This window comes from Dermochelys coriacea, chromosome 8 (assembly GCF_009764565.3).
Source record: "Dermochelys coriacea isolate rDerCor1 chromosome 8, rDerCor1.pri.v4, whole genome shotgun sequence".
In the NCBI taxonomy this organism is placed as follows: Eukaryota; Metazoa; Chordata; order Testudines; family Dermochelyidae; genus Dermochelys; species Dermochelys coriacea.
Window position 1 is genome coordinate 96,570,848 of NC_050075.1, and position 13,872 is coordinate 96,584,719.

General features: G+C 39.1%; 1 protein-coding gene across 2 annotated transcripts in view; it reads left to right on the forward strand.

The window, feature by feature from the left end:
- GLIS1 (GLIS family zinc finger 1) overlaps positions 1–13,872 on the forward strand; it is a 269,714-nt gene that overhangs the window by 2,293 nt on the left and 253,549 nt on the right. The gene's annotated exons all lie outside the window — the stretch shown is intronic.

A 13,872-nucleotide genomic window follows, 5' to 3' on the forward strand; every position in this document is an offset into this window, starting at 1 on the left:
TCTTTCGTGAGCTTTTACGTAGGGTAATGGGCTGGCCACTATATTATTATTCTGAAGTGTCACTGACTCCAGTGAGCTTTAGTAGAGTGTCCATTTCTTCCAGCCTCAGGATGCATTCATTCATCCCAGTCTAATGCAAACTGGAGCAACAGATTATAAATAACCTTTATGTTCTCTAGAGCTTCGGCATTCCCCTTCTGATTAAAGATTTTCCCAAGTTCAGCAAGGGTGAAATTTGTATCTACTGCACACAGCCCAAATACATGGGATTTGCAACTTGGGGGGAGTGCACGTTGGGGGAACGCACAGAGCTCTAGCACAGCTATGCTGAAGTTTCTACTACAGGCTGTGGAAAGGACTGCATCCTGCCAGTCTCCCTTCCTCCCCCCCATTTGGGGTGCCACCAGGAACACCTTTGCTGCTTTCTCAGCTTGCCTGAAAGCCCACCCATTTATTCCCCCACAGCAAGCTGGTGTGGAACTCCCCTCTGAGGGGCTCTCAGTCCCCATATGGTTTCCCTACACCCCCTGTCCCCATGTTGAATAACAAAAGTTCCACTGTGTGTTGGCTTCCCTGCAGCAGAAAGAAGTGGGTCTGGAGAGAGGGACACACATTCATCTTACCTGATCACACTATCTTCCCTTTCCTCTCCAGTCATCACTGGAGTTTATTCCTGTTTGTAAAGCATCCGGTTTCTCCATTTAGGGTCCAAGCCTACACATCCTTAAGCATGTAAGTAACCTGTACTACCCACATGAGCAAAATTATCTACATACAGGATTGGGATTGGGCTCTTTGCCATGTCCACCTGGCGCATAATGCTGGCATATTGGATTTTTCCAGTCTGAGTGGTTCAGCTATGCTGTTGGTTAAGACTTTTTAGCACAGACCAGAAGCTGGGGACAGGGGAAATGAAATGTTGTTGGGATAGATTCTCATTGTTTTGAAGTGTCACTGACTCCAGTGAGCCTTAGTAGAGTGTCTATATCTTCCAACAAACTACAGTGTGCGTTCATTCATCTCAGTCAAATGGAAACTGAAGCAACAGATTATAAATAGTCTTCATGTTCTCTAAAGCTGTAGTGTTGTCCTTCTGATTAAAGATGCTCAGCTTGTGAAGTGACAGCAACTGCACACACACAGTTGTGCATTTTTCAAGTTCTCTTGCTGTGAGCCTCACGCTCGTCCAGTAATAATATTGACATTTCTAAAGCACCCACTGGACACTCCATAAGCAGGGAGATTGCGGTGCTGCTGTACCAACAATTGACTGCTAATAACAAGAGCCACCTTATAAAATTAAATAATAGAATATTCAAATAATATACTAAATTGCCATCATTTGGCTTTTTTTTAAATTGCAATCTATTCGCATCCAGACTTTGCCAATAGCCCTGCAAATAGGCTAATGGTTATAGGAAAAGACAGGTGTATGTGGACATGATATAAGAAACAACTAAGAAATCAGAATGAGGAGGAAAACAGTCAAATGTACCCTGCAAAGATTTTCAAGGGAGGAACTGGTGACAGCTTGATTTCAGACCATCACATAGCGGGTCTTCTGCACTTCAGTACTGCATATGGAATACTCCCTCTTCAGTCTGGGTTAGATTACAGAATACGCCTCCTGGTTTAGGTTTATCCCTTTTTGAAGGGTGGGAGCAGGGGGGAAGGTCCCTCTTACCGTGAGCATAAACCATTTTTATAGTTGTCTGTAAACATTTTGCCAAACATGGCTTTAATTTTTTTGTTTAAAAAAAAATTAAAAAAAGATACTGCCCCATTAACTAAAAGCACAGCGTTAAGGCAATTGTAATGAGAAGGAGCAGCCTGCTGTTGCAATGTGCTCTCTGTCATTCCTCTGCTGTTGCGTGGTATTAAGTCTTGATCCTGCAAACACTTCCATACCTGAGCAACTAGTCTAACTGAATTCAGAGCAACTGGCCATGTGAGTAAAGTTACTCAGATGTGTAAGTGTTTGCAGCCTGGGGTTGTCTATATTTCATCAAAAATGCAGACTTTTTAGAAAGGGAGCTTCAAATTTGTCCCTTTCTGGCAATGTTTTTTATTTTAAATGTGACATTTTGCCCAGCCTCTCTTTCGGTGTGATTGGCTGTGCTACGCACTAAGCCCTCCTTGTTTTACCTCTGATCTCAGTGGATTGCGAGCTGTAGTGTTTGCAACCAAACATTGTTTCCTTAGAGGCACTTGTGGTCCACTGGGCATAGAATAACTGTAATAAAAGGTATGACTTACTTTACAATATTTTCCCAGGGTTATGTGGTTTTGCTGTATTTAATTTACTTTAATGCTATAATATGTGATTTGCAGGGTAGCACAGGGCAAAATAATAATCAGTTACACAAAAAATACTTGAGGTTCAGGTAGGGAAGAAAAATTGCGACAAAATACATCAAAATCCTGTCCAATATGTGTGTAAAAAAAAAACAAAAACCCAATTACAGCAGTTTTGATCATTACAATGAAATGCTCTTTTTTGCAAGTTCATGTGATATATTGGATTCATGAGTCGTGTGTGTTAACTCATGAAACGATACTTGTCCTGTCCTTTGTGCCGTTAGGGAAAATACTCCCAACTGCACAAACCTTTTTGGGGGCTACTTCAGACAGTTATTTAAATTAAGAGACAGTAAAATAGTTTTAGCCTTCAGTATTTGGTCACTTCCTTGATGAGGGTCATAATTAAATGATTATTTAAGTAAAGCTACAGATTAACATAATGCTCTATACTAGCAAACTTGCACGTAAAAAAGAAAACAAGGGGCCAGATCTTGCAATACCGTACTCATGTAAGTAAACTGATGACTACAGTGGGCTTTCTTTCCTGGATAATTACAGATTTGCAGGACTGGGACAAAAGGTATAAGGTGGTGCAATATAACTAACCCGGTTATTATACAATATATTAGATATACTGATTGTTCTTACTGGGCCTGATCCTGTAACCCTCCCTCACATGAATGATCATCATTTACCCAAATAGTTCCATTGAAGAGAATGAGATTACTTGCATGATTGAAAATTACTCATTTGAGTTTGGTGGGTTGCAGTTTTGGTTCCATTTTGAATGACAATCTCCATATTTACTCAATTTCATATGTAGTATACAGGGGTGTTCTTTCTCACCTCATTCTGATTCCCATACAAACCCAGCCCACTTCACATTTGGGAGCATCGTAGTTTTGAATAATCTCTTACAATTAAATCTTACAAATCAAATAAATCTTTTTTTTTGTTTTGGGGTTTGTGAATAATGTATAATATAACATAACTCTCCTAATTTTATTTTATTTTATTTTTTATTTTATTTTATTATATTTTTCCCCCTCCTTCCTGGAAAAAAGGGGAGAAACTGCAGCTGAAATGACATTTGCTTTAGGTCATTTTAGGTAAATTTTTTTTTCTCAAATTAGCTAAAATTGTTATACATTTCCAAAAGAGAAAATAAGTTTTCAGTTATTTTCTGCAGAAGGAAATTCCTTTGTGGCTTGTTTTTTGAGATTGGAAGTCACTGAATCGAATGTGTCCCTTTCATAGATTTCTAAATGCTATTGCACAGTTTTAAAAAAAAAAAAAAGTGGATCTAATTGCATCCGATATTTAGGATTGCTTTTTTTATCTCGGGATGCTTAATGAAACACAGAATAATTAGCAAATAAAAAACAAAAGAACTAACTACCAATATGTTACGTAAAGCCATATACAGGAACTATAATGTAAAAGCATAAAGCTTTCTGGTTTAGAAATAAATGAGCTGTTAGAAAGATGATAGTAGATATCATTTAGCAATTATATATGATAATGAGCTGTAATTATTTCACTCAGAAAAAATGAACCTGATAATTAAAATGATACATTTTATAACCTCTTGTGTTCTACTTGAAGGAACGGATTTAAATGATTAATAGTTACTTATTATGGCTTTAAAATTTTATATTGACACATGAAATGAAAACTAGGTTTACCATGTATTTTGTTAAATGGGGTGAGAGGATTGTATTTTATTGTAAACTAAAAGACAGTTAATTTAGGATTTCAGTTCTGCAAGTACGAGTTACTTTGCTCTTCTGGGTCATCCTATTGACCTAATACTCAAACTGTTCTAAATTACTCAATTCTTAAATAGATCTAATGGCCTTTCCCATTTTAGGGTCCAATCCTGCAAACACCTACACTATGAGGTGTGTGCTGAATGATTTTTAGTAGATTTAAGACCCTGTTATAGGACTGTTGAAAGATTGTTTGTAAAACTGCTGAATTTAGAAAGAGAGGTGCATGCAGATGTCTTTTGCAAGAATGCACAAGCTGTCCTGTCTTTACACATATTCAGTCGTAAACTCTGACAGTTATTCCATAGGCTGTGGGAATACTTAAAACTATTAAATGCACCCCTCTTTGACAAATTTAAATGGGAAATAAAGTGTAAATTTTAAGATTGTGGGTAATTAACCATTGGAACAATTTACCCAGGGTTATGGTGGATTCTCTGTTGCTTACAATTTTTAAATCAAGATTGGATATTTTTGTAGAAGTTATGCTGTAGGAATTATTTTGGGAATGCTATGGCCTGTGTTATAAAAGAGGTCAGGCTAGATGATCACAGTGGTGCCTTCTGGCCTTGGAAATTATGAATAGTACTTTTCTTCTACAGAAAGATACACTTCCTTAACAATGAGCAAAGATATTCAGTTGGTTGCTATTTAATTGTATAGGATGAAATCCTGGCTCCATTGAAGTCAATGGAAGGTTTGCTATTGACTTTGATGCGGGGGGGGGTGTGTGTGTCAGTATTTCAGCCATAATAGTATTGTAGATATACCCTATGCTGTCAGGCGTGCTGAACAAGTATCAGCTCTTGCATTAAATATGTCGATAAACTTGGAAGTGAAATAATCGGGGAATGTGTCTGTCTGTCTGGCAGATTTAGGGTATTGTAAGTTAACTTCCATATTTGATCAATATTACGATTACAAAATAAATATTGTAGACATGTGAATATACCTCTGTTTTAGAGGGTTTTTTTTGAAACATTTAAAGATGCTGACTGGGCAATTAGAGAGGGATTAGGGATGCAAACTGTTGCATTTCATACTCCAGGTTTCTATCAGTATATGTCAACAGACCAGAGAAGTCAATAATCCAGCAGTCGTTTCACAGTGTACGGTAACTCCTTTTAATATAGGGCTGGTTTGTTTACTTTATTTTCCAGCACACTGATGCAACTTATAAATTTAAAAAAAAAAAAAGCTTGGATCAAAAGCAGGGGTGGTGTTTGCTAATTCTCATATAGTGCAATCTTACCCTAGAAATCTGAAAACAAGAGCAAAGATGTGTTTCTGAATATGACACAGCTGTTACCTTGTATCCTGAAAATCCTGAACATTGGAATGAAGTGGACAAAATGACTGGTTGAAGCACTAAAATGGCAGGAATCATTTTCAATGTGGCATGTTAAAAATCAAAGACCATGTCATCTAAATTCAATTCCAATTCTACCTTTCAGTTTCAACTTTGAAGAATAGTTGCCAAGATTTTTTTTTCTTCACTGTACTTTAAAGCATTCAGTATGTGAAACCCCAGAGGGTATCTCCTGCTTTCTGTTTGCAGAATCCATGCTTCACTAGTAACCTGGCACAGGGATTTTTTTTCTTTACTATGGTTAATTTAGGTTTATGAAATGATTATTCATCACTGATGATTATTGGGAAAAGTGAGCTGCTATAGGAAATAGACCTACATTCTGACTTTTAGCTTTTCAAATTCTGCCTTTTAGAAGTTGGGAATTGCAAGAACTTGCATATTCAGATCGTCAAAAGTGATGATCTCGTTGTCTGTCTCTCCTTTAGATCATTGTATTTGTGTAAATATAATAATGTGAAGTATGTTTGGCCTTTTGTTTCACAGTGCCCGAATATTTTTTTGGTGTTTTACACAATTAACTAATAAAATAATAATAATATTATTATTAAATAATAATAACAAGCATTGTAATAGAATAAATCTCATTGGCTTTGTCTTAAGGGTGAGCTAATGCAAAGCATTTCAAATAGCATTGGACTCTCTTGTATTCAAGGTTTTTCCAGTGAAGCAGGAGGAAGGATTTGTGGGTATGAGAATACATTAATCTTTCTGGAATAAGTAGAAAGCAAATATATTTTTTGTGTGGTGGTTTGCTTTTTTTGTGCACATTTAACCAGAGGAAAAAATGGTTTTAAGTAGACATAATCAGATACTGTAAAACACTTTTTAATACAGATCTCAATTGTTGTTTTAAGCTTTTAAGGGGCTGAAGATTTAGTTTATTTTGGAACATTGCTGAACTGTATGAAATGTGTCTCTGGGGGACCAGGTATTTTAATACCTAGTAGAAGTTTGCATAACAGTAGATGATGTATTTAGCCTGCTTTCCAATGCTGTAAATAAATTACACATGCTGCTTTAGACAGAGAGCATCCAATGTGTAAATCAAAGGCTAATTTTTTTAAATTAAGTAATATTTCGTAACTGAGATTTTTTTAAAAGATAAGAGTTAGATTATATGTGACAATACTCGAGCCAAGTAATTTCCCAGCACGACATGGAAGGCCTAAGATTATTTTAAATATGTGCCAGTGATTCATTGCTTTTTGATAATTTGATGTGGTTAAGTAGCTTAAATACTGAAGTCAACAACCCCTGAGGCAAAGAAAGATAATACACTTAGAATTCTATCTTAAAAATGAAATTTGATAGCTTCCGCTTTCTAAGCCTAGCCAACTTTCAGTGCAGTAAAAGGAAAATAGCAGTAAACGTATTAATTTAGTTATGTAATTTTTCTTATTTGCATGTATAACATAACATGCACTTTAGATAAGAAATAAAATAGTTTGAAAGAAAAGAAACAAAATGCTGTTAAATACTTCATGCTTAACACAACCCCAGTTCCTTTATAATAAGTTTAAATATTAATTCTATGGAATGTCAGATGCCTAAAGCTAGACATTAGTGATCTGCAGTTTCAAATATCTAGGAGTGGGTTTATGAAACAGGATATTTAACTGGGAGAGATGACTAGCACATTTCAGAGTTATCAGGACACAGACAACCGCGCATGATGACTTTTTAAAAAAAAAAAAGTCATAAAATAAAGAATATTGTTTTAGGTGCACAGGGCTTGAAAAATTTAGATTTAATTATTACTGTGGAAGAGTAGCAGTGATTTCTTATGCATTTAATTTTCAGATCTGCTTGTTTTGATTTCTTCTCCTGCCCCTCTCCAGAGCAGCTGGCTTTGATTTAACCTGAATCCTACACTGAGGGCAAATGATCAGTCACTCACTTACAATTATTGTATGTAGAGCTCTTCACTGGAACATCTTCGAAGTGGAGCACTACACGAAAAAGAGTACCAAATGGGACTGGAATAATGTTTGAGGAAGGCAGCACTCTGGGTTCAAAAGGCCTCAGTTCACCACAAAACAGATCTCTCCACTTATACTTCTTTGTGCAAATCCTGCTCTTTCCCCATCTGTATCTGGTGGGGTGGGATAAAAAGGAAATTGCCATTTTATTTCCCAGTGTTTTCCTGAAAGGATTTCCAGCATGGGATTTGCATAAAAGCTCAGGCCTGGTCTACACTATAGAGTTAGGTCGATGTAAACTTACATTGACCTAACTCTGTAAGCATCTATACTAAAATGTAGCTCTCACCGGTGTAACTCATCCACTACACTGATTTAATAACTCCACCTCCGCAAGAGGCTTAGCGCGTAGGTCCATGTAGTTAGGTTAAGGCAGTGTCCGTGCAGACACTTCATTGCTTACATCTACTGTAACTGACTTTCAGAAGCCATCCCACAATGCCTCACACTGACAGTTAAATTGGTGCAAGCGCTCCTGGTGAGAATGCACACTGCCGACACAAGCAGCGTAGTGTGGACATGCAAAAGTGATTTGATTACGGCGGTGGTTGTACATCGACGTAACTTTGGTCAACTTAATTTTGTAGCGTACGCTTGCCCTCCATGCTGGCCTAACTGCTCCCACTGAAATCAAAGGAAATTCTACCATTTACTTCAATGGGAGCAGAGTTGGGCCAGCGCTGAGTGCTTTTGAAAATTCCTCCCATATTCTCTTGAGAAACAGAGAACATAATATATGGCCCGGTCCTGCTCCTATGTCCACTTTAGTGACAACAGAAGCAGGCCTATATTGGGGCTCTGGGGTAAGGCAATCAGCAACTCCATGTTAAACATTTTATTTCCTGGTTGGGCCTCACATGGTCCTCTCAGGTCTTTTCCTCTGTGGATTGCATGCTGCTAGAAGAGCCTATGCACATACATTCAATCTGCAGTCAATACCTGGACCTAGTGAGACCCAGAGCCAGGGAAGAGGGAGAATGGGACAAGGGTCATGTCAGATGAAGTCAACTAGGCCATAGTAAATAGATACCATAGTAGAGGAGGATTAAGGGGTCCTGGGTTCTATCCGAGGCTCTGTCACTGAGTTGCTGGGGGACTTTGGGCAAGTCTATGTACACCTATCCTAGTTTCTCCATTCTGTAAGATGGGGATAATGGCAGTTGCCCTATTTTGTAGAGTGCTTTGAGTTATAGATGAAAAATGCTATGCGAGTGCAAAAGGTTATCTACTATCATTATCCAAAATGTTTCCAGAAAGGCGAGAGCTCCTGGTCAGACACCCCCCCCCCTCTTGTGCTTCCTGGTATCATCCGTCCAGCTCACTGCAAGAAGGAACCTGAGGGGGAGAAGACATTCGTCATGTCTAGTTCAATGCCCAGTAGTTCAAGTTGTTAGAAATGGAGTTAGAATTATTGCAAAGTGGATTTAAAATGGACGGAGATGGCCACTGGAGTATTCTTCTTGTTTACGGGAACTCTGCCCTCAGAGAAAGCTGGCAGCGTTGACTCCACTCCACCATCCCCTGGGTCCACTCCCCCTCTCTCCTAAAGGCTCAGGGGAGATGCAGCACACCTCAGCTCCGCTGGTGTAAGCTCTCTGAAGGACCGTATGCATGTGGTGTAATTCAGAGCTACCCCTCTGCAGCTCTAACTTGCACTGAAGCTGGACAGGTTTCAGAGTAGCAGCCGTGTTAGTCTGCATTCGCAAAAAGAAAAGGAGTACTTGTGGCACCTTAGAGACTAACAAATTTATTTGAGCATAAGCTTTCGCGAGCTACAGCTATAGCTGTAGCTCACGAAATCAAGTACTCCTTTTCTTGAAGCTGGACAGTTTGGGATGAGAGAGATGCTATCAGTTCCGTGATGACCTCATCGCTTAGTCTGAGCAAGGTTTGAATGCAGCTGAGAATCTGTTCGACTTGTTTCCTAAATAAAACACAGTATCAATCATCTCATTACCTCGATTCTTATACAACCTTGATTGCTGTAGTGTCAGTCTTCAGACTTGATTTACATTTAGTCAACAACTCAGAGGGAATAGTTCCACTTTTCATGACTTTGGTGTAAATCTGGCATAATTTCATTGATATCAATGTAGTTACTCCAGATTTTCATAAGAAATCAGTGAAATTAGTCGTGTAAATGATCAAGCCCAGACAATCTAATCTGCAAACATTCTTTTTGTGAGTATAGAATGAAATTAGCTTGAACTGAGCAAATGATTTGCAGCATATAATTTATTTGAGAATGTTATCTTTTATTTTCCTTCTGCAAACTGTCAACAAGCAGCTCATGGGTTTGTCTTGAAAGTGAGTTACTCGAAAATAATTGCTAAATGATTTCCTGAGTTACTTGAAAATAATTGCTGAATGGAGCTGTCGTAGAACAAATTCTGAAATTCAGGTTATGTTGGTTGGTTTTGATTGAACACATTAATCACATGATTCTTCCTCTTTAGTGCATGCTATCAGGGAGCTCTTAGACTGAGGTTACTTGTGTGAGATTGCTAGTTCAGAAATCATTCTTTCTGGATATTTACTTAAAATGTTCTGTTTCCACAAATATTTTTGCTAGTGTCCATTTTCGCTAGATGAGTCACAGAAAGCAAACATAAAGGGGCACAAACCTGGAAAGCCGATACAAAGCAATTCATGAACAGTGTTTTGAAACATTAATTCAGCTCTAAAATAAGAGTAAAGATGCAGCCACAAGCATTGTAATTCCAGCACTCCAAAGGCTCAGCGATGCCTCTCTGCAGATTAAGAGCCTTACTTTGGGAAAGTCAAGCTAAGAAATGTATGTATTAGAATGTACGTAGGGAATGTATTAGAACAGGATTTTGCAGACATTTGCATATAAGGAAATGTGACCTACTGCTTCACTATAACCCAGTATGACTTTCTCAGGATGGGAGTAATGGTCTTTAGGGATCTTTACTTTCTGGAGGTGGGGAGTGTTAATTTTTGTAGCCGTGTTTTGTATCAACTGCTGGAGGAGTTGCTGGGGGACCCACAAACCAAGAACACAAGTAGTTCAGCCATCACTGGAAGCAATAAAGGTGATTTTATATATAGTGTAGAGGCTTCACAGTAGGCAGATTGTCCTGAGATGTCAGGGAAACAGCTTCACAGTCTAAATAATATGAGACTCAAGAGAAAAGTTGCCATGAAAAATAACTCCCAGTTTATAATCAGCTTGGATTCAGGGAAAACTGAATCATGGTACCAACTACAAGTGCTTAATTTGTGCCATGGCTGAGCCCTGGCTCCTCTAGGCTTGGCAGTGCATAGCCCCGGCATCTCTGGGCTTGCTGCGTCAGTCATGAATGTAAAGAATTGCTTGAGCCCCAGTACCTCTTTCCTAATAAATTAAGCACTGCCAACTACTGTCAAAGAAAACAACAAGGGAGATTAGATGAAACCTCCACCGTTTTGATCAACCTACAAATGCAGTCTTAGCTTGTTGAGTAAACTAGTTGTACTTTAAAGCTAGATCCTAGAAGGACTGTCATGTGAGCCACCAAAGTGTTTCAGGCTCTGTAGCTCAAAGAAATACTATGTACATGGAGTAGCCACAAATTCTTCTGATGCACTATACCTCTGCTGCTATCAATCTAGGCTTCCTACTGCACCCATCACCGTGGAGCATGACAATGGATTTTCTGTGCTGGTATTGGGTATTTTAGTAAATGAGCCAGATTTCCAGTGCCCTCTATCTTCTCCCTGCTGGTTCCCCCTAAAGAAACACTTTCCCCATTGCCATCTTCCTGCCATTCCCTTTCTCCTCTGGTCTGCTACCTCATGGTATTATGAGGAGCCCTCAAAATCTTTCAGTATCCCAGTCTCCTACTATCTGACTCACTTAACAAATGTCAGTGGGAACCTCTTTCTCCTTCTTAAATGCAGTGTGTGCACAAGACATTGGAGGACGTGACCATATCTGTTTATCAAGAAAACTCTGAGAAGACCCACAATAGAAAACAGACAGACAAAAGTGACAGGAAAGTAGGAATGGGAGAGCCAGCAATGAATAGTTGGGCGTAGGGATTATTGATCTTATGTACAAAACAGTTGGATCTGTTTTATGGCATTCTGGAGACAAACCTTTGTTAACCCAGTATTGTCTCTTGAGGATAGAAAATGTCAGCCATTATTCTGAAGAAGGCAACAGCCTCACTGATATTTAATTAGGCTAGGATTGGAATTATTATTCTTTCTCAGAGCATTCCATCTTCCAAATATTAAGAGGCACTGGCAGCACAGAAGCCCTCTAGCACCACTGCCCTGTGTGTCTTATTCATGTCTCTGAGCTCCTAGATGAAACACAGACAGTGCCTGGTGAAGGTAAATCACACAGAAGCTTTGCATCAACGAAACCACTGAAGAAGATTTTGTAGCAGAATAGTCAAGATTTAACAAGGCAGCTATTTGCTAATGTGTAGAAGAATTGAAAGGATGATGCGAGCGGCACTTAAACCTCATTAAGAAGGAAGGACTCTAAAAATAGATCAAGCAGTGTGTGATTCAGAAAAGGAAGTGAACGTGTGCATGCAGTATAGAATGCGGTGTATGAGTGATGAAACCAAGTGTGAATTGCTTTAGTAATATGCTACATCGAGAGAATTAGGGTGATTCAGAAAAGGTGGATGGTAGAAGCAACATGCATTCAGCAATGTCACCTACACTCTCTTTTGGAACCTGATGTTGGCCGGAGACCACCATCAGCTAGTCCTACCAGAAGGTGCATACACCGCTGCTGCAGTAGAGCTCCAGCAAACGCAGCACCTCAGAATTCTCCATCCTGTCTCTCTGAGAAGCAGCATTGCTATCTAAGGCCATTTTTTGCAACTTTGCATGAGACTTCCCTTGGTACAGGAGACTGTGCCATGGCCATTCCTATATCAACTTCTCTGGGACTGCCCAAACACCAGCACTCTGCAACAGCTCTTTGTTTACTTTCTACAAGCCCTGATAACTTCCCACCACATCTCACAGCTCTTCTCTTGCTGTCTATTGTTGTTCAGGGCCTCTTCCCACAGTCACTGCAAGAGGCTCTTTTCTGAGGTGAGTCACAACTCCTCCATGTCTCACTGCTGTCTCCATTACAGTGAGCCATACCCTGTATTACGCATTCAGGCAAAACTTCAGTGAGATTCTGTCAGGAAAGAGTTAAAGAATGGAAATAGAGTCAGTGCCAATCAACATTTGTGCCATGCAAAATAGATCTAATCAAACAGAACTGATAGTTTTTTTTAACAAGATCACAGGAGTGGTAGATAAGGATAATTGTGCTGATATGTTATATTTGGACATCTGTAAGGTATTTGGCTTAGTGCCACATGACATTCTGGCATTATACAAAATCAATATGGCACATATTGAGTGGATTAAAAGCTGACTAATAAATATCAAGACCTAGATGTTAATCGGGAATTATCAAGCAGCTGTGATGTTTCTTGTGGGATTCTGCAGGGATCAGTTCTTGGCCCAATGCCATTCAGTATTTTTATCAATGACATGGAAGAAAATAGAAAATCATAGCTGATAAAGTTTGCCCGTGACCCCACAATTAGTGGAATGGTAAATAATAATGAGAAAAGACCATTGATCCAATGTGATCTGGATCACTTGGTTAGCTGGGAGCAATCAAACAATGTGCATGGGTCTTTGATTAGGAAGGAGAATGCAGGCCATACTTGTTGGATGGGAGACTGTGTTTTGGAAAGCAGCGACTCTGAAAAGGACTTGAGGATCATTGTAGATAACCAGCTGACCATGAGTTCCCAATATGATGTTGTGGAGGAAAGGAGTACCGTGATACTTGGATGTATTAATGGGAATAAGGAAATGATGTTAGCTCTGTATGCAGCATTGGTGAGACTTCTGCTGGAATACTGTGTCCAGGTCTGGTGTTTACACTTTAAAAAGAATTTTAAAAATTGGAGAAGTTTCTGTGAAGAGCTACAAGAACAATTTGTGGTCGAAGAAACCTGCCTTACAATGAGAGATTCAAGGACCTAGTTTGTAGAGAAGGTTAAGAGGCAGTTTAATCACTGTCTGGAAGTGAGTATCCAGGAAGAAGATATCTGATACTTAAGGGCCCTTTCATTTATCAAAGGCATAACTAGATCCAATGGCTAGAAAATGAAGCCCTCAAAGTCCAAACTGGAAACGAGACACATTTTTGACTGTAAAGGAACTAACCACTGGCACAGATTACCAAAGGATGTGGTGAACTTGCCATCATTTACAGACTTTAAATAAAGATTGGATGTCTTTCTCAAAGATGCAATCTAGTTCAACCACAAATTATTGTGTTCAATGCAGGAATCGCTAGGTAAAATGCTGTGTTAGGCAGGAGGCCAGACTAGGTGGTCATAATGGTCCCTTCTGGATAATCTAGGATGTAAGTGTTGCAGGATTTGACCAATTAAGATGCCCCAGCACATGGGTT